Here is a 26,443-nt window from a genome sequence, read left to right on the forward strand (position 1 = left end):
AAGGGTTTGGGGAAAAGGTGAGAAAGTAAGCAGATAGCTTTTCCCATCTCCTCTCAGTTGCGTCCTAGAAGGAACAAGTTCTCTGATATGCACCAGTGAGAATGTAGGGAAAATCCTTTCCCAAAAAACAAAGGGGGAGCGGCAGCTGCTTCAGACGGAACAGTCTCCACGGTTTGGACCCCACATTAGGTCCTTGGAGTTGGGCTATAGCATTGTATAGGCTGGTATTTGGTTTCTTAACTTGCAGATTTTCTGCTGGCTTGAATGACGTGTTCTGTGTTCACTGTCCACATCTAATTCTCACGCATGCTAATTAATATACTCAGACAACATCTTGCTGGCACTACAGTATCTCTCTCAACCCTTTTCTCTAAATCTAGCAGTTTCATCAGCTCCTTTTTATTGGTAGCCTTCCAGGTTTTACAGATGAAACCAAGCATACTTATGTGCCTGTGAGCACTGATTTTGTCATTAAAATTTTTGGAGAAGTAATATCAGTTGTCATAAATCAATCTCTATTCGCTTTGGCTGCCTAGTATTTATTTGTTACTAGTTTATTTTTAATACTCTTACAAGGGCCACCTAATGCTCAAGTCTAAAAAGAAATTGAAATACACGCGGATTCTAAACCACACGTCTTTCTGTGCACACATTATGGATTGGGCTCCTGCTGACTGAGTATACATGTCAAAATCAGATATGACTGGAAAGGCATAAGGGCTTCATAGCTACCAGGGCTCCCAGAGACTGCAGAGTGTACTCAGGTTTCATCGAGATTTTATCATGGTCACCATAAATCAGTGTTTTAAAAAGTTGAAAGCATCTTTAATTTTAAAGATTTCCATATCTTCCTCATCCAGACAGTGTAGGCGATGCTTCCTCACCCTCCTTCCCCAAGCCCTGCCAGGAAAAGCCAATGATTTGTAAATTGAAGCTATGTCAGCTCAAGCTTTTATTGGTACTTATTATCCAGGCCTCCGTCTGCTTTTAATTTTAATTCTCTGCTGAAAGAAGTAGCTTGGCCTTTTTTTTTTTTTTCTTAATTTTTGCACGTCTTTCCACTTTAAAAAGCAACGGCTAAAAGTAGTGATGTGAGCCAGACAATGGTTTCCAAAGTTAGCCTCCCTCTTTCCTATCCTCAGTGTATTTTAGGTTTGGGGCAAACCTCTTGTCTTCAGTATTGACCTACTTGCTCTCTCCTCTCCTGGCATGTCCCCATTTCCCCTACCATCCTGCAATTTCAGCTAATAAATCATGTGAGGAAAGTAGACATTAAGAAATTGATGTTAGGAAAGAGGGTTTTGAAAATAAAATGAAGATTTGATCAACTTTTTCACCTATCCTTTGATTGAGAAAGGAAGAACAACATATTTTAATAGAATGTTAAACATGAGTTATGCAAAAGTCAAAATACTGCTCATTTTAAAGATATCTTTTTTATAGTACAAAAGCACAGCAGATATTTAAGTTCTATACTGAACAATATGATCGGTTTATTTATATGAGATAATTAACATATTTGAATTTTTTCCCAACCAAAGGTTTTTCTTAGCATTCTGCCATATAGATAGATGTAGCAGCTACTTAAATATGTACACAATGCAGAATATTTCTGATTAAATATTTGTAAAATGCTCTTCAGTTTAGAAAGCTGTTTCATATTCATTACTTCATTAAAGCTGCACAGCAGTTCAGCGAGGGCGTGAATTCTTTGTCCCGTTTCACAGCTAAGATGGAAAAGGCAGAGTCTGACTGACTTGCCCATGGCCACATATATGACCCGGGATTTGAACCCAAGTCCTCTGAATCCAAAATCCATGCTCCTCCTACCATTTCTGCCCCAAGTTCTTCCCAATCCAATAAATGGATCTCTGTGTGTGGTGAAGTCTCTGTGGGAGAAAATGTTTTTGTGGTGGAGGAGACCCAGCCTCGCATTAAAGCAGCAGCCACATCTTCCAGAACATTCTGCATCCTCTGTTCTCATTTTCTCTGACCCCAAAGGCCCATTTTACTAGTGCTCTTAAAGAGTATTTGGATTTTTTCTTTCTTCTCACTAGGCCAGCTCATCAATCTGTTTTCTGAACATCTAGTCACATTTCTACATTCGGTGTTTAGTGCATTTCTTCTACCTTGCTGTCTGAGTGCCCTTTTGAGGTGAAATGGCTGGTGTTCAGCATGGGTTCCTTGGGGTCAGATGCCTGAATCCCACAGCAGTGTACTTCAAGCTCAGAGCCCCATGTCTGAACGAATGGTATAAGGCTCATGGATGAAAAGTAGACCTCACAAAGGCCAGCACTCTGTCCAAGGATCCTGTGCATGTTGACTTGTAGGTTTAAAGCCAGTACACTGTAGAAAGACTTTGACTTCTGAGAAGAGAGGAACAGACAGAGACCCTACATCAAATAGGCACAGGTAGATAGCAGGCCTCTCTCTGTGATGCTTCCAGTGAAGGACACACATACAACCAACCCTGACTTAGGGCCTCTATGGCTCCTGTTGAGTATGAGAATCCTCTGAGAAGTGAGTTGGGTGTAAGGAATCCTGGATTCCACCTGAAGATCCTGATTCAGGAGGCCTGGGGTGGGGCCCAGGGGTCTGATTTTTCAGCAAGCTCCCAAGGTGATTCCCTTGCTGAGGAATCCCTTGACCACATCTTGAGACATATTTTCCCAGAGCATCAGAGTGGGATGATGACTAATCCATCAAAAAAGGTGATTTTTCTCTAACAAGATAGATGTTCAAAAGGACAGGTGTTTAATGGACAAAGATTTCTCATTTTTAAAGTTTAAAAAAAAATAGAGTATACTTGAATTATATGGAAAAGTCAGTTATATGAAACCACTTGATTCCTCCAGGGGTCCTACTCTATTAAGCGTTATTGTGCTTTTTGGTAATCACCATATATGTTTTCTTAAATCCTAGAGCCTGGAGATTTGTATACCACAGACACTCAAATATACTTATTTTGCTTATCTACAATCAATATGAATCTTGCTAATTAAATCTTTTCTCGTATTTCCACTAAACCCTCCTTAGTATTCTCCAGGCTGACTCAGAAAACTTGAAAAAGCTAGAATGGAGCCTCAGATTAGTTAATATCCAGAATTGATTACTCAAGATCATGCTGTTTTGTGGGCACACAGCAAACAATTCTGAGAATTAATTTATACATGTTCAACACAGGGAATTTTCCAGGAGCAATCTGGCACTTTTAGTGTCCTGATATGCATGTTAAAAAATGACCGCAGCATTACAAATAAATCCCGCCCCCACCCCACCCCCCTGCATCCTTCCTGGTTAGTGTGCTTTGTCTGTGGTCTGTCGCTGGTCCATCTGCTTAGGACTAGATCAGCCTAAGATGGAGAAGACTTCACCACCTGGTCCTGCAACACTGCTGTTGTTGTACTCTGTGGCTTGTTACAGCTAACATTATTCATAAGAAATGATGTCCTGGCTTTGAGGTACTTTCTGTAGTAAGTACCAAGGTGTTGAGAAAGAGTCATGGATGGTATGAAAACAGTACGTCTTCTCATTTGTTGCAGAATGACATTTCTGTTCTTGAAGGGATGGATGAGAGGCTGTGAAATCATAAATGAAGAATGCCAGGAATATAGTACTTTCGCATTTCTTGACAAATGTTCAGCCATTCTTGAATAAGACAAATGAAACTTTGAGTTGAACGTAATAGTAGAAATGATAACAAAATTAGTAAATACATTAAAGATTTCTCTTGTGCCAGCATTTTACTTAAATAAGCTCATTAAAATTCTTCAAAGGATAGATATCATGATCCCCTCTTGACGGACGATGATTCTGAAGCCTGAAGAGGTTAAATGACTCACTCATTGTCACACAGATGGACCAGATGGGAAGGGGTTGTAAATTTACTCCTGTCATCTCCTCATTTTTTAGACCAGAAGTGTTTTCTTTATGAGCGTGCATGGTGGGGACTTCTAGACTTGTCAGTTAAAGGAGGTTAAATATTCTCCCTTTTTTCAGTTTAAATGCTGAATCTTCAAAATGTGTCTCCCTACTAGCACTAGTTTAAGTAGTTTCTTTGGGTCGCTCTTTCAGAATTCCATCCTACTTCTCCCCAGGAGGGCACTGGGTTGACTATGTCCTAGAAGTGGGCAGGGAGGATGGCGTTCTTGAAGCCACGCTGAATCCCCTGGCTCCTTTCTTTGCCTTTGCTGCAGTAAGGCCATTCTGAACTTGCATGGTATGTCCCTGAAGCCTGTGGCTAGGATAAGCCCTGGTCTCTTTCTCAGCTCTGGCAATGGTCTAGGAGCTTCAGCCACCTTCCCTTGATGAATCACCCTAATGGCAACTCAGGCTACCTTAGACTCCAGTTTGGCCTTTAACCCAGGGCCGCTTCCTGGCAGGCTCACCAGTCTGCACCCTCAGTCATCTTCCTCTTCCTTCCACAGATCAGGTGAGATCTTCTGGGTTTCTTCCTCTCCACACCCCAAGAGCCTAAGGAGATCCTGGGGAGCTAAATTCCACCCTCCCTCATCAGCTGCACTGCTTTACTTGGATGCAGCTGACCCTGTTTGGAGCCGAGACAGGCTTGAGAGGCAATCCCCTTGCGAACTCCCAAGCAGGTAGTGAGGCAGACTACATTCTGCCTTTAGTATTTCTCTCCATGCTGGAAGAGAGGCAACACATACATGAACAGCTGTGCCGTGAGCCATACCCAAAGTCTCGGGAATAGGGAGGAAAGGATTTCTCCGCTATTCACTATTCTGCTTCTTCTGGAAAATTTCCTTACTCCTTCCTTTCATTTCACTAATAGGTGCCTTTTCTTTCTCAAGCTGACTAGCAGGGCATCCCTCAAAAATCGTCACCAGATCCTCTGTCTATCCACTGTCTTTCACTTTCCTCACATTCTGTATAAGGGACCTAGTAAGTTGTCACAGGTGTGTTCATCACTGGATCTCATCCATTAAGCCTGATTTCTCACTTAAGATAACGGGACCCCATAGGTCTCTTCACAGGTAGCAATCCACTTGACATGACATTACCTTCTCTCCATGTCCAGTCTCTCTCTCTCTTTTTTTTTTTTTACTATTTACCTGACTGTGGTGACTTGAAACCTGACATATTCCTTACTTTCATCCCCTTTATCCAGTCAGCCATAATATATAGCCCACTGAGACTTCCTTCAGAATGCCCCTTGCCTTGGTCCCTTCCTCTTGTGTCTTATGAAGCAACACCAGTCTTGGATTTTTATCACCTGGGGCTTTAATGAAAGACCTAACAGTTATGACTCCCCCGGTCTTTCTTGCCCCTTTCATATTCCTCTCCCTCCCCCCATACCACATATCCACTCATAGTACCTTCTCTAATGGTCTTGACGGTCTTGTCATGCTGCATCTCTGCTCAAGGATCTGTTGTGCTTATCTGTTAGCCTTGTTCCCTGTGACCTTGCCCACCTTGTCCATCCAGTGCTGGCCCACACTCCAGTTTAACTGGAGGTTCTATAATCAGACCAGGTTACAGCACTACTTGGCAGTAGAGATCCTAAAGGAATTAATGGGGAAGAGTCCTAAGAGAGCTGAAAACATCCTCCCTTTTCTATCACTTTTAAAGCAGTCAGAGGTAGACTCTTTTGGATGTTTTAGATGCAGGAGCCAGTGGATGATCTTGCGTCTTCTTCACATGTAACTGTGTATCTGTCCACATGACAGTTGCATCTGATGAAGAGGTCTGGAAAGCCTTTTGCTTTTAACCAAAGAGGTGAGTACACTATCCCCCTTACCCGACTGTGTTGTTTCTACCTTAGTCATGAAATGTGTGTGCTTCCTCTAGATAGAGACCCAATATACCTTTTGAGGAACTTAAGTGAGACTATGCTTTGTGACTCCCTTTGGTACCTTTTATTATTTTTTTCCCTCTGCTTCAGTTAGAAATCTTGTGTTTTTTTTTTTTTTTTTGTATTCTGTCAAGCATTTTTATATGCCTGTTTGTGAATTAATTGAGAATCCCTTATCACTTAGAGAATAATTCTTGTTGTCAAAAGCACTTTACAACCTTGCTGTTCCTCATGATCTTCCTGCGAATTGAGTAAGCAAGATCTGCCTTGTCCTCTTCACATCTTATGTTGTGCCTTCTGTAAAGGCAGAGGTTTTGGTTCAAACACTGGTCAGGATTCTGGTTCCCCTGAGTCTTTTAGAAAGAGGTTCCCAGAGAGGCAGACTGGCCCTTCTGTGATGAAGAGAAGCTGGAAAATTAATGGGAATGTTGATCAAGGAAAGAATCAGATTTTTAAAAGGAGATGTGAATTCCTAGATGTTTGGCTTCTCTATGGCAATATTTGTGGGTGTTTTTTTTTTTCTTTTTACCATTTTGCTTTTATTTAGGAGCAAAAAGTTACATTTGCAAAAATAGCACTCACTTCAAAGATAAATAGACTGTCAACAGAATCTAGGCTTCCTTTCCATTCTTTGATCTTACTTCGGTGACCAGTTATTAAGTGTGCCTGTTGTGTTGGATACTATGGAAAATAAAATAGATATATAAAATAGTTCCCTCTTCAATTTTACAATTTAGTTGGGGGGATAAGACATACACCTATAAGAGAGACTATGCTTGGTTGCTTGGTCCATGTATTGCATTTCCTTAGATTCCTGTCCCTTCAGAACTTCATGAAGGGACGTGAAGTCCCATCTAAATTGGGTGAACTTGGCACTTTATTCTAAACTAAATGTCTTTCTATTCAAATTAAAATTCATAAGCCAGAGGAGGGAATGATCTCTAATAATAACTACTCACGCTCAGAGTGTTCCATTTTTTTTTTATCTTTCATTTTGTAAGTCATAGCTCCTGTGCCATGAGAGAGACATCATAAGGAGGAAAGTGGAGGCTCCTGGAATGTGATTTACACATGGTCACTTTGGAGAGCCGGATAGAACTGGCACAGACACTTTCCTGGCTGACTCCAGATGGAGTGCCCCTTTCAGCCAGAGCATGACTTGTTTGAGAGCTGGTTATGAGACTGCATTTACCAGTCAGGCTTTCTGCCTGGGAAATAGCAGGAAAGAAGCTTAAAGTTACTTCTGGATTCTAAGGCTGTACTTATGTGAGGGGAAGAGAACAAGGAAAAACAGCATTATGGTGACTACCTTTATATGGGAAATCTAGAGGCACTACCAGGTTTTGGAGAAATGGGGGGGGGGAGAGAATGAGGGCGCACAAGCACGGGAGTGTGAGAACACACATGCACCCTCAGAACCAGCAATGTAGCTGCTTCCAGCATTTTTCCTGCCTGTCTTTACATGATTAAACCACAGTTGGAAGCGGTGAGCTACGTTTGAGTGGATGCTTTAATCCAGCAGCTCTCCTCACCAGTCAGCACCTCTGTATCCCATGGCATTTGGCCTGTTTTCTGCATTTTCTTCATTGTTCCAAAACAATTCTGGGGTTTCTCTATGCTCTGCTTCTGGTGCTTTGGAAGTTTCCATCCTCAACTTGGTGTAACTCATTCTCTAAGCATGTGTCAGTTTCCTCCCATTGAGCGCACATGTCGTTAGGCAACCTTGAGGGCACACAGCTTAATGGGAGACAGCAATTTAAAGAAAACAAATCCTAGATTCATGTAAGTGATAGATATAAGTGTGTAGATACCAACATGTAGCATTCCCCAAGGCGTTCCTGGCTATCTGACCATCTCATCACTAGGTGCTATTTTATATAAATTGGACAAGCCAACTACGTTATTCTTAACAAGCTCCCATTAATATCATTATTCAACCCATTGTAATAATGGAAGAGCAGTACTTCAATTCACAGGGGCCATTAAGTGTTAGCATTCACTCATTTAACAAATGTTTTGAGCCCCTACTATGCACAGCACCAGAGATACAATGCTGAGCAGAACAGGCACGATCTCTGCCCTCATGGAACTAATAGGGAGATAGAGATAGACATGCAATAAGTATTTCATACTGAGGAAAATATAACTCAAAATTGTGACATACTCTGTGAAAGAAAATTATAGTGTGCTATGGGAGTCTGTGACTGGAACCTCATTTAGACAGGAGAAGGAGAGTTCTGTTTAAGGTCACTGATTGGAGCTTAGAGCTTGAGGATGCAATGGAATGGTGACAGCCAAGTTTCAAGGGTGAGCTCTGTGTGGAAGTGACAGAATATGTGAAAGTCCTGGGGTGGGAAAAGGCTGGGAGGAAAGAGACCTAGTTTGTGGGAGCATAGTCAGTGGAGGGCAGGAGCCAGGTCATGGAGGACTTTGTAGAATGGGTAAAGGTCTCAGAATTTAAGTTCAAGTACATTGAGAAGTTATTTAAAAAAAAAAAAAAAAGAGTGAAATGATCAGATTTGTGTTTTTAAATGATTATTCTGTTGTATTTTTGGAAATATACTAACAAATGGGTGAGGAAGGGAATGGAGGACAAGCATGGATTGAGGGAAAACATTAAGGTAACGTTAAGATGACTAATAATGGTGGCTTGGACGAGAGTAGCAGTAATCAGTGTGAAGGAAGGCTGAGGCATTTGAGATCTGCTTTGGGGTTAGCATGTACAGAAGTTGGTGAAGACTTGTCTGTGGGGTGAGAAGAGTTATTTGGCATAGTGGAGAGAGGTAGCATTTACTGAGCCATGGAAGACAGGATGAAAGACAAATTGGACTGGGGATGTACTGTATGGTGACTAACATAATATAATAAAAAATCATTATTAAAAAAAAAAAAAGAAAGACAAATTGGAGCACAAGAACAGTAATTCATTCTTTGAGCACACTATGTAGGAGTTGAATATGAGATACTCCCAAGTGGGATTGTGTATTTCATTTTGGAGCCCCACAAAGAGGACTAGGTGAGATATTTACATTTAGGATTTGTTGGTATCTGTGACTGATAACGCATGAGAAAAGATGAGATCCCCTAGGAGAGGGTTTGGAATATGAAGAGAAAAAGGACTGGAATTTCAGCATTTAAGGGTTAGGTATGGGAGAAACCAACGAAATAAAAAAAGCAAGATTATTTGGTGTCATGGTAACCAAAAAAAGTGAAGGTATTTCAAAGGAAGATTCTGTCAACTCTGAATTTCCCCACTGTTATGTAAAGTATGAATACGAACAAAAGGTGTTCCTGGATTTAGCATCAGTCAAATCCACTTTATAGAATTATTGAGTAAGTGTGCATGTGTGGAAGCTTGGATGGGCAGTAGAATCTACGTAAAGGACAGAAGCCTGAGCCTGATTTTTCCTGATAGGAGACACTAAAGCATATTTGACTGCAGATAGGAAATGGGAGGGAGATGGAGTACAAAGTTAATGAAGAGAAAGGGCTGTTGTGGTGCTAGTGTGTCCTCACCTAGGAAACGAGAAGGCTTGGAATACAGAGCCCACACAAAGAGAGTGGTCTCTGGTAGGAAGAGGAAAGAAAGTGGGGGGGGGGCAGACAATGAACTGTGGTGGAAAGATTGTGGATCCGATGGTAGGAAAATTAGGGAATTCTGATATGATGGCTACAGTTTTTTCCATGAAGTATCCGAAATAGACATCCCCTGAAAATAAAGGAGGAAAAAAAGAGTTGGGTTTAAAAAGGTAGGTTAAAGCATGACATATTTGACTAAAGGAACATTTAGTGGCTTGAGTACCTCGTTGAAGGTAGTCACTAGGACCAACGTGTACAGCTGTGTGGGTTGTGTATTGCACAAGCTTGCCATACCTAAGAGGGGTACTGTTCACATCATAAGGATAGATTTGTATATGTGTTATGACAGGTTAGTGGCAGAGGGCAGTAAAGTATCGTGTTCTTACAGAACCAGATATCACCCCAGCTTCTTGACAGAGAAGTAAAGTGTCCTGAGGAAGGGACATCTTATTTTAATTCACACACAGGCACCATATGAGATTCTTGTATTGGCACTCATGCAGTTATAGGATAATACTACTCTGTCCATGGGTGACTTTTCTTCAGCAGCATACAGGTTACTGTAGGCACAGACATGAGAAGGTGGGTGATTGGATCTATCCATTGTTGGAGTTTTCTAGGCAGTTGTGACATGAGTAGAAACGAGAAATGCTGATAGGAGCCAAAGAAATGGTGCTCATACAATATAAGCTCGATGAGGAGGAAAAGGAGGAAGGAGATCAGTGGGTCTGAAGCATCAGTGAGAACGAAGCCCTGGCTATTACACTGGGGATTCCTGAGAACGTGAATCCCAAGGATAAGAAGCGGTAATCAAAGAGTATGATATTTGATTGGTGATTTTGGAGGAAGAAGTTTCTGGTAAAGTCAAGGTTGTTGTAAGGGAGGGGAAATTATGCTGATATACTTAGTATGTAGTCAGTAGTATAAAAAATGCCTTACATTTTTTCCTTCAATTGTCAGTATACTTAGTCTAAACTAGAAAAGAAATAATGTACCCGAAACTAAAAACATATGATTATCTCAATTTTCTGCATGTAAGCTCCAAAATACGAGAATAGAAATTAAGTAAAAAGCATGGTCAGTGTTTTAAAATACGGTTTTATGTACATGTGTTTTCTCAGATGTTGCTTAGCTATTTCTTGGAAATTACGAAGAGGATTTTAATTATTTTGCTCTTTAATGATCTGAAAAATATTTCAGCTCTGTTATTTTAACATATTGGTAAGGCTTGTTTTAAAAATAAGCCATGTGTGTGGGTATGTCTAAGTTAATGCCCAAGGATAGGAAAAGGTAGAATAGAGACTCAATAAATTATTTTTTGAAAGTAGGCTAGCACACTGGAAAGCTACTTAGATGGGATAAAATACCAATTACCATGAATACAGAAATAGCAAAACAAAAACAGAAACAAAAAACAGAAACAAAAACAAAACTTTAGGGATGAAGTTATGGCTTAGCGTAGACATTTAGGGTACATCTAAGCTGAAGTCTGGGAAGTGTATAAAAGTGTATAAAAATATTGTCTTGAATTCAAGAGGGATCAGAATAGTAACCTCCAATATGACTTACAACTGTGTCTGGGATACAGGAATATCTTGTTTCTCCCTAATATTCATGTTCACTTGAATGGATATTTGGATGCTGTTTCAGTTACTATGGCTGAGTAAATTACTCCAAAACTTAGTAGAATGAAACAGCCATTTATCATGCTCACAGGTTCTGTGGGTCAGGAATTCAGACAGGGCACAGAAATGACCCTTGTGACTTCCAAGGCAAAGGACAATACAGTTTCAGACTGGCTCTTTTTTTTTTTTTTTGGGATGCTTGCCCTTAAAACCTAGCCAGCAACCAACATCAACCACCAGACATGTGGGCAGTTTGGGCTTCCTCACAGCATGGTAGCATCACCACATAAAGAGCAAGTTGGAAGCTGCATGGCCTCTTGCCTTGGAAGTCACACAGCATCCTTTCTTTATTCTGTTCATTAAGGCAGTTAGTTACAAAGTCTCTCCCATGTGGGGCTGGAAATACTGCTGTGGCCGTTTTTTGCAAAATACACTCTGCCATGTATACCTATCTGTTCCTTTAAGCATTTTTCAAAGGTTATCTTCCTGACATCCATTGGCACACCCCTTTAAAATATATATCATTAGCTGAATTTGTGGTTGCAAAAACTCTGCAAAATGAAAGAACCTCAGGTAGAGACAGGGTCAACCCTCTGAGAACACCTAAAGAATAGTTACCTCTCCTGACTATCCCAAACCTTCATAACCCCCCCTCAACTTAATCCTTTACTCTCACTCTGAGCTCATGACCTTGCCCCCTACTTCAGCGAGTACTACTTGCTTTCTTTCCATGCCCTTCTCATCAAAACTCTCAAAAAAAAAAAAAGTTTCCACTTACCTCTCATAGTTCAACCCAGATGCCCAGATACTCCCCTGAAATGTTTATACCTTCCTAAAGTCCAAATCCTGTCAAGTTTCCCCCCCCCCAAGCTTTATCTTAAGGAACTTCTGTATAATATTTTACAATGTTGACCACTCCCTCCTGCCTCAAACTCTGTGACCTTGACCCTGATATTCTGTATCCTAGTGTTCTTCCTACCTTTGCTGTCTTTGACTACCACCGGTTCCTTTGCCTGCCTTGTTAATGTTGGACCTTCCCGGGGCCCCATCCTTGGCTAAATAGTCTTCATTACTTTTGTGCTTTTCCTGGGTGATCTGTTCATGCTCCTGATTTAACTACAGTTGACTCCAGAATCTCTGTTTATCTCTAGTGTAGTCCTCTTCCTCACACCCACCCAAATATGCCGGACTTTCATGTACAGAGGGACCCACACTTTAAAGAAAGGGCATCTAAAACTGATTTCGTCTCCCTGTGCCCCTGTATTACCACCCATCCCCACACCCATAGCAGCTCACTTCTTTATTCTCACTGAAACTAAAAACCTAAGAAATATCTGGATGCCTTACTTTCTTGTACCTTCTACATCTAACAGATAACCAGATTGGTAGATTTTGACCTCCTGAATATTTCCCAGATCCATATCTTCTGTAAGCGTACTATCTCGGCTCTCCTTCAGGGCTCGTGACACTTGTCTGGACTACCAGTCTCCACTATGCCTCCCTGCTTCAAGTCTGCTTTCCACACAACCAGTGTGCTCTACATGAAACCAAAATCTAACCACATCATGTCTCTGCTCAGTGGCTGCTAAGGCCGCAGGATTGAGTTCAAGCTCCTCAACATCCCACAAAGCCCTCTGTGGTTTTGCTCTTGTCCAAATCTAGGGCCTTAGCTTACACCACGTCCAGCCTCATATTTTATGCTGCAAAAATATCAAGCTGCTTGGCTTAGTTTCCTCCAAACAATGAGCTGTTTCTTACACTCCTATTGTCTCTTCTGCCAAGAGACAGGCTGAGGTCAATACCACTTCAGCAGGTAGGCGGTTGAAACTGCCTCAGCCTCGACACAGAGAATAGAAACATGCAAAGGAAGGGGTGTGGAGTAGCACAGTGTGTAGGGCAGGATGGGTGGATGTTTGTGACAATGGGTGACATTTACTCAAACCACATTTTCTGCCCTAGGCCATTAGCTTGTATTCTACTTCCATATTTTGGCTTGTGGTATACCACAATCAGTATTGTTTGTCACACGCACAACTTACAGAAACTTTAAATTTCAAAAAGAAAATTCATAGAAATATGTCATTCCAGAACAGTACTCTTCTGATAAAGATCTCTTACAGCAGTCATTTTTGGTGAATGCTCCAATTACCCCAAATGGTTAGTCTAAGATAGTAGTTCTTCAGGTGTGATCCCCAAACAGCTGCATTCGCCATCACCTAGGAACTTGTTCGAAGTGTGAATTCTTGAACCCCACCTTATACCTATTGAACCAGAAATTTGGGGAGTGGGGTTCAGCAACCTGTGTTTTAGTAAGATCCTCCAGGTGATTCTGATTTTTATACAAGTTGGAGAACCCACCAGTCTAAGATGATCTTGATTATTCCATCCTCTCTGTCACTAACTAGTTTTAGAATGTATATAGGCAACCAGATTCTGGTTTGTGAGAGATGAAAGGAAGTCAGTTAGGTAGCTGGGAGCCTTCTGGAAAAAGTGTCTTTGCTCCTGAGAAGGAAACTCAGAAAAAGATCACTTCTGTACTTATCTGGATATTATCATGTCTGAATGTGACCCTGGGAAGTGCTTCAGCTTTCTTGGGATCACAAAGGGTCACAGCTAATGTTAAAGCCAGCATGCTAAGAATGGCCAAACAGGAATTTGGAAAGAACTTCATAGAACCATTGAATTAGCCAACTTTCTTAATTATTTAGTTCTGTTTGAATCAGTTGTCTGATGCTTGTTTAAAACAATAATAAAAAATTTATGTATATACTTAATCTTTATTTATGTGTCTGATATGTAAGCATCTTTACCGTAGACGTCATCTTTGCTACAAGCATTTTTGCCACAAACATTTTCACCACGTAACTAACTGGCCACAAGGCAGTTTTGCCATAAAAGATAAAATCATGAAAAATAAAAGAGGGACATAATGAAAATGTATATATAAAGGTTTCTAAGCATTTTTGCCCTAAGCATCTTGGCGGTAGATATCTGTGCCACAAACATTAGTCTTTATATACATTACTTAAAAGGATATTCATTAAAAAGACATAATGAAACATGAAAAATGAGTAATAAAATTAAAAAGATTTCATCATGAAACAAAATATTTGAATACGTTCAAAATGTATAGCATAGATTCATAGTAATACTATACAAATGTCTGATTTTATTTTATGGATTGTTCCTAAGCACTTGTCTTCAAAGTCTTTTATTCGTACTAGTATACATTTTTTTTTTTTGCTTATTGATTTGCCTCCTCATTCAGCATATCACTTTTTTTCCCCTGAAATCTCTTCCTTCATTAAGAGAAATATCAGTTTCCAGATACTAGAATGCATATTTGTAACTGAGCTTTGTATTGTGTTGTGGAAGTCTTCTACGCTGCTCTTTGTTCTTGGCAGATTGTCACATGTCCATTGATAGACATTCCAAAGTTTAAGGGAAATGCAGGTTCAAAACTCTGCTCCACTGTACAGACCATTGTGAGGGCTAAGATTTATGTAAAATAAAAACAGGAGTACTGCATCAATGGAGAAATGAAATCAAACCGTCAACCAGTTATTTTTTTTTTTTAAGATTTTATTTATTTATTTGACAGAGAGGGAGAGACAGCCAGCGAGAGAGGGAACACAAGCAGGGGGAGTGGGAGAGGAAGAAGCAGGCTCATAGCGGAGGAGCCTGATGTGGGGCTCGATCCCAGAACGCTGGGATCACGCCCTGAGCCGAAGGCAGACGCTTAACCGCTGTGCCACCCAGGCGCCCCTCAACCAGTTATTTTTTATCTCTTGTGACAAATTGCCTATAGCCAATTAGCCATGCAGTGAACAAGGTTGCAGCAAAAATGTTTGCAGTAAAGATGTCTATGGCAAAGATGCTTATGGCAAAAGTACCTAGAACCCTTTATATATGTGTGCATTTATTCACACCTAAAGTTCTTCCTTTGTTTCTGTAGGTGACAGTAGATGGTGATTATAATTTACTGTGCAAATGAGGTTCTTTGAAATTAATGAAACCTGGGTGTCCCATTCAATTCCAGAAAACAGTGGTTATGCTTCACTTTAACAATCAAATAATCGTGTTCCAAACCCTTTCCGATTTTTTCTAGATATAGAGGACATTCTCAAGAGACCCTGCTTAGGCACTCTCAACAATCCCTCAAGAGTGCTGTGTTCCTCCATTCTACTGTGACTGTTACTTGTGTCCTCAGTCAGCTGTCGGCCTCCAGTCTGCCAGGCCACTTTCCGCAGGTCATCCCTTACCATCCTGTAATGGAAGAGAATTACAATGCAGATGTGTGACTCCTAATCTTTCAGTATTTCATTAGCCAAGTATTTTCAGAGTCCACTTCTAGAGGAGACTCTCTCCTCCATACCCAGCAGGTCCCCATGTCACAGGAGACAGCTTCACTCTGTCACCCAGGAGTGCCAGTGGCCCTGTCTTGCCCTGAAGTGAGGTTCACAGAAGATTAAAGTCTTCCTTGTCTATATGAGAGACAGCTTTAGAGAGGCAGTTCACGCACAAGGAAGATTAGCATGTACTTTATAAGACAGGGCTTTGTGACTCTGCCTTCTCTCTCACTTTTGCCTCCTTTCCAGAATATGTTCTTGGCTTTGCTTCCGTAGAATCAAAGACCTATTAAAGTGCTTTTCCCAAAAACAAAGAAGCAATTTCTCCTCGAAGATGAAATCAGACCTCACTTTCAAGGTTGTTTCCCTTCTTTTTGCTATCAAGGCTTTCAAAAACACGGAATTGAGTTCTTGCTGATAGAGCACTTTACACAAGGACAGAAAGCTGTCTCAAGAGTGGTAGTCATGGGGATAGGAATAAGGAGGAACTTGGAAATAAGGCAGCTGTTGCAGCTACCATGTCAGGCTTTTCAGGGAGAACAATGCAACTAGACCTCAAAGACTCTAGAGCTAGAGGGTACCTCAAGGTTTGAAAACTGGCAAAGCTCATCTCTCCCTCAGCAGATAGAACTCGTGGAGTCCTAGTTGAATGCACAACCATTCTCTGAGTCGGTATCTTATTTAGTTCCCCACTGCTAATTATTTCTTTCTGTGTTCCCCAGTTCACATTTCCAGGAGAGAGAATTTGATTGGGCTAGTTCATCAGTGTCTTTTGTGTTTGAGCAGAGCTCTTTATACCAAATGACCTCACAGGTCATTGACCCAGATGGAATGACTCCCTTGGGTCAGGTGACAACCCCAGGTCTAATCAGCTGTGTTGGCGGAATGGAGGTGGGGGTGAGGGACGGGGTCACTGGGTAAACTACAAAGCCACTCCTCAGGGAATAGGCTAGGGTTGCTCCTTCAGCAGAGGCTGTGGGTGGAGCACATTGCCTAGGAAGAAACCTGTGGGCCTGCCAAGGGCAATGACTGCAGAATAACCAAGTAGTACAATGCAGTCTTTCCTACAGGGAACACAAGGGAAGTCTGACTTTTTTTTTTTTTTTTAAGATTTTATTTATGTATTTGTCAGAGAGAGAGAAATTGAGGAGAGAGAGAGCGCGCGTGCGGCAGAGGGAGAAGGAGAAGCAGACTCCCTGCTGAGCAAGGAGCCCTATGAGGGACTTGATCTCAGGACCCCAGGATCATGACCTAAACCGAAGGCAGATGCTTAACCAACTGAGCCACCCAGGTGTCCTGGGAGGTCTTCTAATTCATGATAGACATCCACATTTGGACCTCAGCAAGTTTTCCTTTCAGGGCCTCAGTTTCTTCATCTGTAAAATCAGACAGTCCATCTTTGTGATTTCTAAGGACCTTCCATTCAGATCAAAGTTTTACAAGCTTAGGCTTACATGTTTGGAACTCTCTTTAGGGAAAAAAAAAAAACAAAATTAGGTACAAGGTCTTAGAAGAGGCCATAAAACTCAAGCTTTCTTAGTTTCATATATAAATCCACCTTTGCTTCTATTTTTAAATTCTGTGGTTCCTTTCTGGTCATTGTTTTGAATTCTGCCTACCTCTTGTGCTCACAGCCTGAGGCCTTTCTGATGAATCCCACACAGCTGGTTTTTAGCTTAATTCCCATTGAACAGTATGTTCCCTAGAGTCCCTTAAATAGACTATAGGCAATTTGGTAGCTTAAGAGGGCAAAAAGAAAAAAAAAAGAAAAAAAATTGGTCCACGAACATTTTATAAATTTGAAGTAGAGTGGTATTATGATATTGAAATTAATTAGCATGATTTTTACAGAAATCTAGTTACTTTCTAAGTATGCATTCTTCAAGGTGCATCCATGTCTTAAAGATAGAGGCAGTTTACCTCAGCTAATGTACCTTCAGGCTCTGAATTTGTTGCTTTGTGTATTAGTGGAATTTGCATAAATTATTATCATTGTGTTGCACTATAATTGCCTGTTCAACAGACACGGATTAGTAACTCCAAAGAGATTGCATGGAAATGTTAAATCTGAGGTGAAAGTACTGATGTATTAACTCAGAATATCTTTATAAATGTAACAGTGAACAATACTCCAGTGGAGGGGGGGGATTGTAAAGGTATATTTGCTGAGCTTGGGTTTCACACAAGCAATCAGAAAGGGAAAGTTGTAAAAGGAAGTATGGCATTATTGAAAAGCCAGGTTCGTTGACTCATTAGTGCATTGTCACTAATGACAAAGACGAAGCTTTGTCAAGTGGGGGCAAGAAAAGTTGATTTTCTTTCATGACATTTTTCACAAAATGTTCAATGGCATATCTATTAAACTAAGGGACATCCCTCCCCAGCATGAAACAAAATGATGCTTTCTTTCTAGTATAAAGTTAATTGGTTTTATTAGCAAAAAACTAAGAGAAGAAAGAAATGAGAGAGGCAGCATTGTGAGTTACTCTCCGAATATCAGTTCCTCAAAGAGTGCAGCTTTTCATTTCTGGGCCGATAAGGTAGGGACCAGGTTTGTTCAGGAAGCCTGGACAATGGTGCAAATGCCTTTATTATTTGGGCTTACTCTTTGCCAACACCTGATGGAGAACACAAATTGATGATCCATTGTTCAGAATAACTTAAAACCATATGTAAATACTTCAGTCGACTATAAAGGAATGTTTTCTAGAGCCCAGTATAGCAAAAGACTGTGGTGGAATACACTTGCCATCATCCCCAAGTGGCACAGCTTTCCAGGTTTTCAGTGGAAATGCCAGTCAGTCAGCTGGTGAACTGTCCGTGGTCTTCAGTCACAAATCTCCATAGTGTTGGTTCATGCTCGGTCTGAATAGGAAGACTCCATTGTCTTTGCTCCTCCTCCTGTTCCTCCTCCTCCTTTTTACTGTGGTTGGAAAATGGTAGACATAATTTTTTAAAGAATCTGAAACATAGTTTGTATCATTCTTCTTTCTTTTTTATCATGTCTGTTTTTTTCCACCCTTCCCATAGGTACATTATTTTTTAATGCCCATACTATAGGTTCCTAGCAAAACTGAGCCAAAAGTACAGAGAGTTCCCACATACCTCCTCCCTCTACCACACACATTGCCTTCCCCACCATCAGTATATCATATCAGTGTGGTACATTTGCCATAAATGCTGAGCAAGCATAGATGCATTATCAACCAAAGTCTATAGGTTTACATTAGGGTTCACTCTGTGTTACTGATTCTGTGGGTTTTAACAAATATATAATATCATGGATATACCATTATAGTATCATATAGAGTAGTTTCACTAAGCTAAAAAAAAAAAATCAAACTAAAGAACTAATACACAATAGGAAAAATAAAGCATAAAATGTAACATAATTTTCATACTGATTATGAGCCAAAATATGACAGAGTTGAGACCCAAACATGTCAGTCTTATCAATAAATGTAAATGGGCTTATAACCCCCCTTTTAAAAGGAGAAATTTTCAGCTGGACTCAACAAGCAAGATTCAACTATAGGCTGTATCCAGAATAAAATTAAGAAAGGCTAAAAATAAAGGGATGAGCAAAGATGTACCAAGCAAATGGAAATAATAAAAAACAGATGTAGCAATATTGATACCAGAAAAAAAGGATTTTAAAAAGCATTAAATATGACAAAAATACTTCTTAGTGCTAAAAGCCACAATTTACAATGAAGATATAACATTTATGGATATCTATGCACTAAATTATGCCACAGCAACTTTCATAAAGCAAAAAGTACAAGAGTTGCAAGAGAGAGACACAGAAAGAAATGCCTACTTATAGAAGAATTTAATGCACCACCCTCAATATAAGACAAATCAAATAGACAAAAAATAAAGATATTGAAGATCTAGACAGCATGATCATTAAGGGTATATATCATCTTTACACCCAGATAATAGAAAATATACCTTCTTCTTAAGTGTACATGAAGGATTCACTAAAAAAAAAGATACTATGTAAATTGAAATTAGAGAATTTCTTTAAAAATAATAATGAAAAATAATGCATATCAGAATCTGGAACACATATAAAGCAATGATCAAAGAAATATTCAAAGTCTTAAAGACTTAAGAAAAATTAAAGATGGCAATAAATGAATTAAAGTTTCAACTTTAAATTCTAGAAAAAGAACAAGAAATAAACCAGAATAAAGCAAAAGGAAAGAAATAATAAAGATAACATACAAATTGAGGGAGAAAACAAAAAAATAGTAAGTCTAATGAATAAATTAATTAGATACACCACTAGCTAACTCAGGGAAAAAAGGGGTAAGGTGCACAAACAAATAAATGACAAAGGGAAATAACTATTGAATCAGAAGAATTTGGAAGTATCATAAAAATCTAATTGTAGATCTTTGCAAGTTTGAAAACCTAGATAAAATAGATAATTTCCTAGAGAAATAGTTCATCAAAATTGACCTCATTAGGAATGGAAAGTTTACACAGAAAAATTCCTTGGAAGAAATAGAGAAAGTTATCCAGGAACTACCTCACAATAAAAGCACCAGACCCATAATTTCATACAGGGAAATCCTGCCGCTCCTTCAAAGACCAGATAAGTCCCTGTGCTCCATAAGTTATTCAACAGTATTATGAGTGAAGAAAATTTCCTGAATTGTTTTTATTAGGCAGCTATATATTCATACCTAAACCTGATGGAATCAGTACAAAAAATTATAGACCAGTATCACTTATGAATATTAGTGTAAATTTTCTAAGTAAAATATTAGAGAATAAAGCCTGATACTACATGAAGAAAATAGTACACCACGACCAGATGGAATTTATCCCAGGGATACAAAGATGGCTCAATATGAGGAAATCTAATAATTTAATATACCTTATTAATCTGAGGAAGAAAATTATATGATTATCTTCATAGATTCCAAAAATCTTTTATAATACTCATCATTCATCCCTGATAAAGTCACTCAAAGAAAAGGAATTGATGAATATTTTCTCTTTTTTTAAAAAAAGATTTTATTTATTTATTTGTCAGAGGGAGAGAGAGAGCATAAGTAGGGAGAGTGGCAGGCAGAGGGAGAAGTAGATTCTCTGCTGAGCAAGGAGCTTGATGCGGGACTCAATCCCAGGACCCTGGAATTGTGACCTGAGCCTAAGGCAGACACTTAACCAACTGAGCCACCCAGGCATCCCGAGTAATTAATATTTCCTGAACATATATAGATACATGATCAAATATAAAATGTGCCTTAGTCTTAAAGCCAGCTTAATGGGAAAACACTAGGAAATAGTACTAAGCGAAGCAAGATTACCCACTATCTCCTTAACATTCAGTATTGTACTAGAAGTATTAGCTGATGGAAGTAGACAAGAGAAACAAATTAGAGGCATAAAACTGGAGAAGAAGTAAAACTACCTCTATTTGCAGATGATATCCTCATGGACTTAGAGAGCTCTAAAGACTCAATGGCAAAATCAGGTCAAATAATGAGTAAGGTAGCAGGAGGCTATAAAAGATATACAGAGATAGGGAAAACTTTTATAGTATAGTAACAATAAAGAAGATAAAATTCTTAAGAATAAATGTAACATGAAATATTGTAAAATTGTTATAAGGAGAACTGTAAAACATCCTTGAAAGACATGAAAGTAGACTTGACCAAACAGAGGCTACCCTTTACTTGTGGATAAGAATACTCATATAATAAAGATGTCAGTTATCCACAAAGTTAATTTATAATTTAAAACAACCCAATGGAAATAACTAAGTTGATAGTAAATTTTATATGGGAAAAATAAACATGTAAGAATAGCCAAGCAAATACTAAAAAAGAAATGCAACAAGGGAGGGGGTGCAGAACTAGCCTACCAGACGTGTTTACTAAAGTTTCTTTTTAAAAAGTGTACTGGCACATGAATGGGCAGACAGACCAGTGGAATAGAATAGAAAATAAGAATAAAATAAACCCAAGTACATATGGGACTTTAGCATTATGATAAAGATAGTATCTCAAATCACTGGTGCGAAAATGAACTTCTTAACAAATGATACGGGGACAACTGAATAGCCATTTGGCAAAGATAAAATTAGTTCCATATCTCACACCATGCACAAGAATAAACTTCAAATAAATTAGGGATCTAAATGTAAAAAATGAAATGATGCAAGTTTCTCTTTGACTTGGGTGTATACAAAGAATTTCAAATTAGGTCTCAAAATCCAGATGCAATTAAAGAAATTACTGATAAATAAAATTAAAACTTCTATACAGCAAAACAGCATAAACAACGTCCAATGATAACTGAAAAACTGAGAAAATATTTTCAACATATATTGCAGGTAAAGGAATAATATCGCTAATATATGAAGAACTTTCTTTAAATTAATAGAATAAGGTAAAAAATCATAGAACAATGGGAAAAGACATGCACAGATAATTTACAGAAAGGTACAAAAATGGCCTTTAACATATGCAAAAAGTATTTAACTTCACTCATGGCAAAAGAATTGCAAATTAAAACCACTTTAACATAACCATTTTTTACCTGTTTCACTAGCAAATTTTAAAAGTATAACACACACTCTCTAGACAAGGCTGTAAGGAAACTAACTCTCAGAGATACCTGCTGGGGATGTTAACTGATACAGCTCTAGTGGAGGGGAATTTAGCCACGCCTAACAAAATTACCTATGTGTTTACCTTTTGACCCACCAGTCCCACTTCTAGAATTTACCTTGAAGATACAGTCACAAATATACACTAATACTACACATAAGACTATCTAGTGTAACACCACCTTGTTTATAATTGCAAATTATTGGAAATAACCTGAATGCCTATACAGAGGAAAATAGTTGACTACATTACTCCATAGTACCCAGTGGAGTAGTATGTGGCTGTGAAAGAGAATGAGAGACCTCTGTGATACGAAGTGATTTCCAGGATATATAAAATGAAAAAAGGCCAAGTGCAAAGAGTATGTTATCTTCTGTGTAACAAAGAGGGAGAAACAAGAAAATATACATTTATCCCCTAATTTAAGGAAGAAACAGTACAGAAATGAAAAAAACAAAGACCAGTAAAATCAGTTACCTACAGGAGATGTCTGGATGGCAATGGGTGAAAAGGAGAGGGAATGGGGGCAGGATAACGCTTCTCACTACACCAGTTTAGACAGACCTACGTTGTAGAGTTATGTTAATATTTCATGTATTTTTTAAATGAGAGAATAAATAGAAAAGTAAATAAGACCCACAGGATGGTGAGGGACTCTCAAATTGGATCCAAAAAAAACAAATGAAAGCAAATTATGTTTCAAATAAGTAATATAACCCTAAGAAGATGGTGAACAAGGCAGGGAGGCCATGAACCCAAGAAGCTTTTGAATCCAGTACTGTGAATATATGCTCTCAGTCTAAAAACAAAAATAACTCTGAACAAATACTGAACTCTTGTTGGTAGACTTTCCTTTTTGTAGAACCATTTTTTGGTATGTTCTAGGATTGAACAAATAAGTTGTGGGTAATGGCAGTCAGGGTTTGAACTTTGGGAGAAGGAAGCTACAATTATGGTAAAAAGAAAAAATAGAATGAACCCTACAGTACTGGATTGCATTGGAGATAGAGGAGTGAACTCATCGGTTCTACTATACACACACATGCACACACATATGCACTTGTACATATATGTGTATATATATATATATACACACACATATATATATAAATGGATATAGGTGTATATAGATATATGTGTTTTTTGTGTGCGAATGCATATGCACACATTTGTTTATGTGTATGTATAAGCATTTTGCAGCACTGTCCTCTAAGAGGGTCTTGAGGCAAATTGCCAAGATCTTTGTTTCTATATACCCCGTTCTCCACTAAAAGGAACTAGGGCCCATGGAGAAGTGCTTGAATTCAATATTGGGGCAGGGAAAGAATTGGAACACCTTGTTATGCCAAAAAGTAAGAAAGCGCTTAAAGAATGATAAAGACATGTCAAAATAACACGGAACTAGCTTGAAGGGATCCCATTGGTGAAATCTGGGATAATGTAATCATTAAAATAAATTACTAATTTAAGTAAATAATGACAGTGAATTTAATACTACTGAATAAAGTAAGGAGCCATGAGCTACACTGATATAAATAAAGTAAACAGAAAAAATAAGGGAGAAGGGAAAATTTCAGTAGAAAGTCCACTAATAAATGTAGCAGGACAGGGGAATTTGAAAATCACCTTTCATAAGCCGTCATAAAAATAAATGATGCAGGCAAGAATCATCCATGAATGCTAAAACTAATTCAATGAAAGTTTGAGAAGAAATAGGATATTTACATCCATATTAGCTACTTTTTATTTACAAAGGGTAAAATAGTATTTCTAAGTGGAGAAACCTAGCCAACACCTTAACCAAAAGATTAAAGTTAACATTGCTACTAATGGGACTAGTCAACAGTATGTGCTCCCTGATATGTTGCACAGAGAAAAAGCCAGAATCACTTTGTCCATATGCTGCCAGAGGCATTATAACATTAACCTAATTATGAGGACACATAGGATGATTCAAAATGTGAACACTCTATAAAATACCTGGCCTGTACAAAGACAGACCCAGGAACTGTCCCAGATTAAAGGAGACTGAAAAATCCCAACAACTAAATGCAATGCATGCTTTTAGAATTTCTTTTGCTATAAAAGATGTTATCTGGACAACTGATAACATCTCAGTAAGGTTTTATGGATTAGATAATATTTCAATATTATTTTTTTTGTAATTATACTGTTTATGTAAGAGGATTCCTTGTTTTTAGGAAATACACATTGAAATATTTAAGAATGAAGCAGCATCATATCCACAACCTACTCTTAAAAAGATCAGAAAAGGGGCACCTGGGTGGTTCAGTGGGTTAAGCATCCGGCTCTTGGTTTCAGCTCAGGTCATGATCTCATGGGTCATGAGATCAAGCCCCACACTGAGCCCTGCATCAGGCTCTACACTCAGCAGGGAGTCCGCTTGAAGATTCTCCCCCTCTGCTCCTCCCCCTGCTCGCTCACTAGTGCTTCTCTCTCTCTCTCTAAAATAAATAAATGAATCTTAAAAAAAAAAAATCGGGAAAAAAAATAAATGTGTATATTTAGAAAAAGAAAAGACAAACGTAGTAAATGTTGAAACTTTGGGAATCTGGGTGAAGGATATCCAGGAATATGAAGAATTCTTGCAGCTTTTCTCAAAGTCTGAAGTTATGTCTGATGACTTCATGGTTTAAACTTTAGTATGCTCTTTTATAATAATAATGGTATCCAAATTAAGAAATTAAGCATTCAGTATATGATGGAATGACACTGAAAAAGGCAGCAGTAGAAATTTATATTAGTTCTACATATAATATTATATATAGTAAATACTATAATAATAGTTACAATAATGTACCAATACTAGTCTTTACAAACTTAGTGAAACCTGCTCTGTGTCTTTTCGATGTGGTGATCTAAGGCTGGAATGGTATCAGTTGCATTATGCACAAAGAAAGTGATTTCAGTCATTCTCGTATAAATTGGGGGGGGGAGCAGATGGAAAGCTGTAATCATATTAGATTATTGAAGTTTATTATGATTGGAGCTTACTGGAGTCAGACAGTGGTTCCTCACATCTGCTAACTGTTCTGTGACTATGGAATAAACAACTCTGATGGCCATTTAGTCATCATCATACTGGAGTCATGTCTCTGAGGAATGTCAGGGCAGTAAAATTTTAGAAGCTAAATGTTTAACTTTCCAGAATGTCTGTGCAAGACAAAGCAAGGTTCACAGAAGCAAACTTCCTTGTTCACTAAACACTCAGCCCAGAGAAATTGAGAGATTGCACATGTAACTGTGAACTTTGCACTGCTGGGTTTATAAACTTTGTAAACCAAAAATAGATTCTGTCAGTGATCCAAAAACTTACATTCTAACAGTAAACTTATGGTGGGTAAAAGATTTTAAATGTTAGATTTTGTTCCTGCTCTTTTCCTCTGCATGTGATTGAGTCAGGTTAAGTGGATTTGAGCTTTGAAGAAGAAACACACTGCTTCTGTAGGATTTTCTGACATCTAAAGAAAGGTACTAAAATAACCTGTTCTATTAGGTTTTAGAATCCTCCAGGGGGCACCAGAACATTCCAGTGTAGTTGACCACATTTCATTAAGTCCAGAGAGGCTAACTATATTACCTTATTATAATTGATTCACCTACTGTAATTTTTTCATTTCCATTAACACTGGGGTTTTTTTGTACACTTGGGTTTTTTTTTTTTTTGTACATTTGGTTTTACAACATTTATGAGTTTATGGAATATTTCTGCCTCTGAGGAGGTGGAGGAAGGAAAGAGATCATCTCTTGGATGAGCCCCTAAAACCTGGAGCCATGTCTCCTCAGGGTAAATATGAAAGCTTTCAGCCCACTCTGAAAGTAAGGATTTTCCAAATGTTCCTAATCTGGCTGAGGAAAAAAAAATTTTTGATGAAACTGAGAATTCATTCACTTTCTCAGCTTTAGTGCTGTGTATAAGCCACTCTGTTATTATCATTATTAATAATAAACACAGTGAATGTCAGACAGGCACTTCATGGTAGATTTTTATATGAATTTTATACAGAAGTAAGGGGTTGCCAGGCTACTGCATAATATTACTCAGTTCTGGTCCAGGAGTACAAAATTCCAACAGGCCTCCTGAGCCCGTCCCTCCAATTAGTGGCTACTTCATTACGAATAAAGAACCCTCATTACCGTGGGCCTTCAAGTGAAATAGGATCCCCTACCTCTTGAAATCCGCCTTTCTAAGTACAGACAGTTCCCAACTTACAAACAATCCACTTAAGAACCACCAAGGCATTCAGAGGCTGCCTAGCCTCCTGCAGCTGCTGCCCGGGCCCCCTGCCCAGCCCCCCTGCCCAGCCCCCGCCCCACGCTCCTGGTCTGCTCAAGGGAGCTCTGCCCTCCCCCCTGCAGAGCCAGCTGCCCACCTGCCCCCCAGACTGCAGGCTCTGAGCTAGGGGTTCAGTGAGGCCTCAGAGCTAC

General features: G+C 39.0%; 1 protein-coding gene and 1 long non-coding RNA gene across 7 annotated transcripts in view; one reads left to right on the forward strand and one right to left on the reverse strand.

Annotated features, from left to right (window-relative positions):
* The window catches only part of ICA1 (islet cell autoantigen 1), a 138,428-nt gene that overhangs the window by 45,988 nt on the left and 65,997 nt on the right, over window positions 1-26,443 (forward strand). The window lies entirely within an intron of this gene.
* LOC103658813 overlaps window positions 14,768-26,443 on the reverse strand; it is a 42,405-nt gene continuing 30,729 nt past the window's right edge. The window contains exon 4 of the long non-coding RNA XR_567283.2: window positions 14,768-18,288. This is a non-coding gene — a long non-coding RNA (uncharacterized LOC103658813). The remainder of the gene's footprint in view (window positions 18,289-26,443) is intronic.

The sequence above is a fragment of the Ursus maritimus genome, unplaced genomic scaffold (assembly GCF_017311325.1).
Source record: "Ursus maritimus isolate PB19 unplaced genomic scaffold, ASM1731132v1 scaffold_3, whole genome shotgun sequence".
In the NCBI taxonomy this organism is placed as follows: domain Eukaryota; kingdom Metazoa; phylum Chordata; class Mammalia; order Carnivora; family Ursidae; genus Ursus; species Ursus maritimus.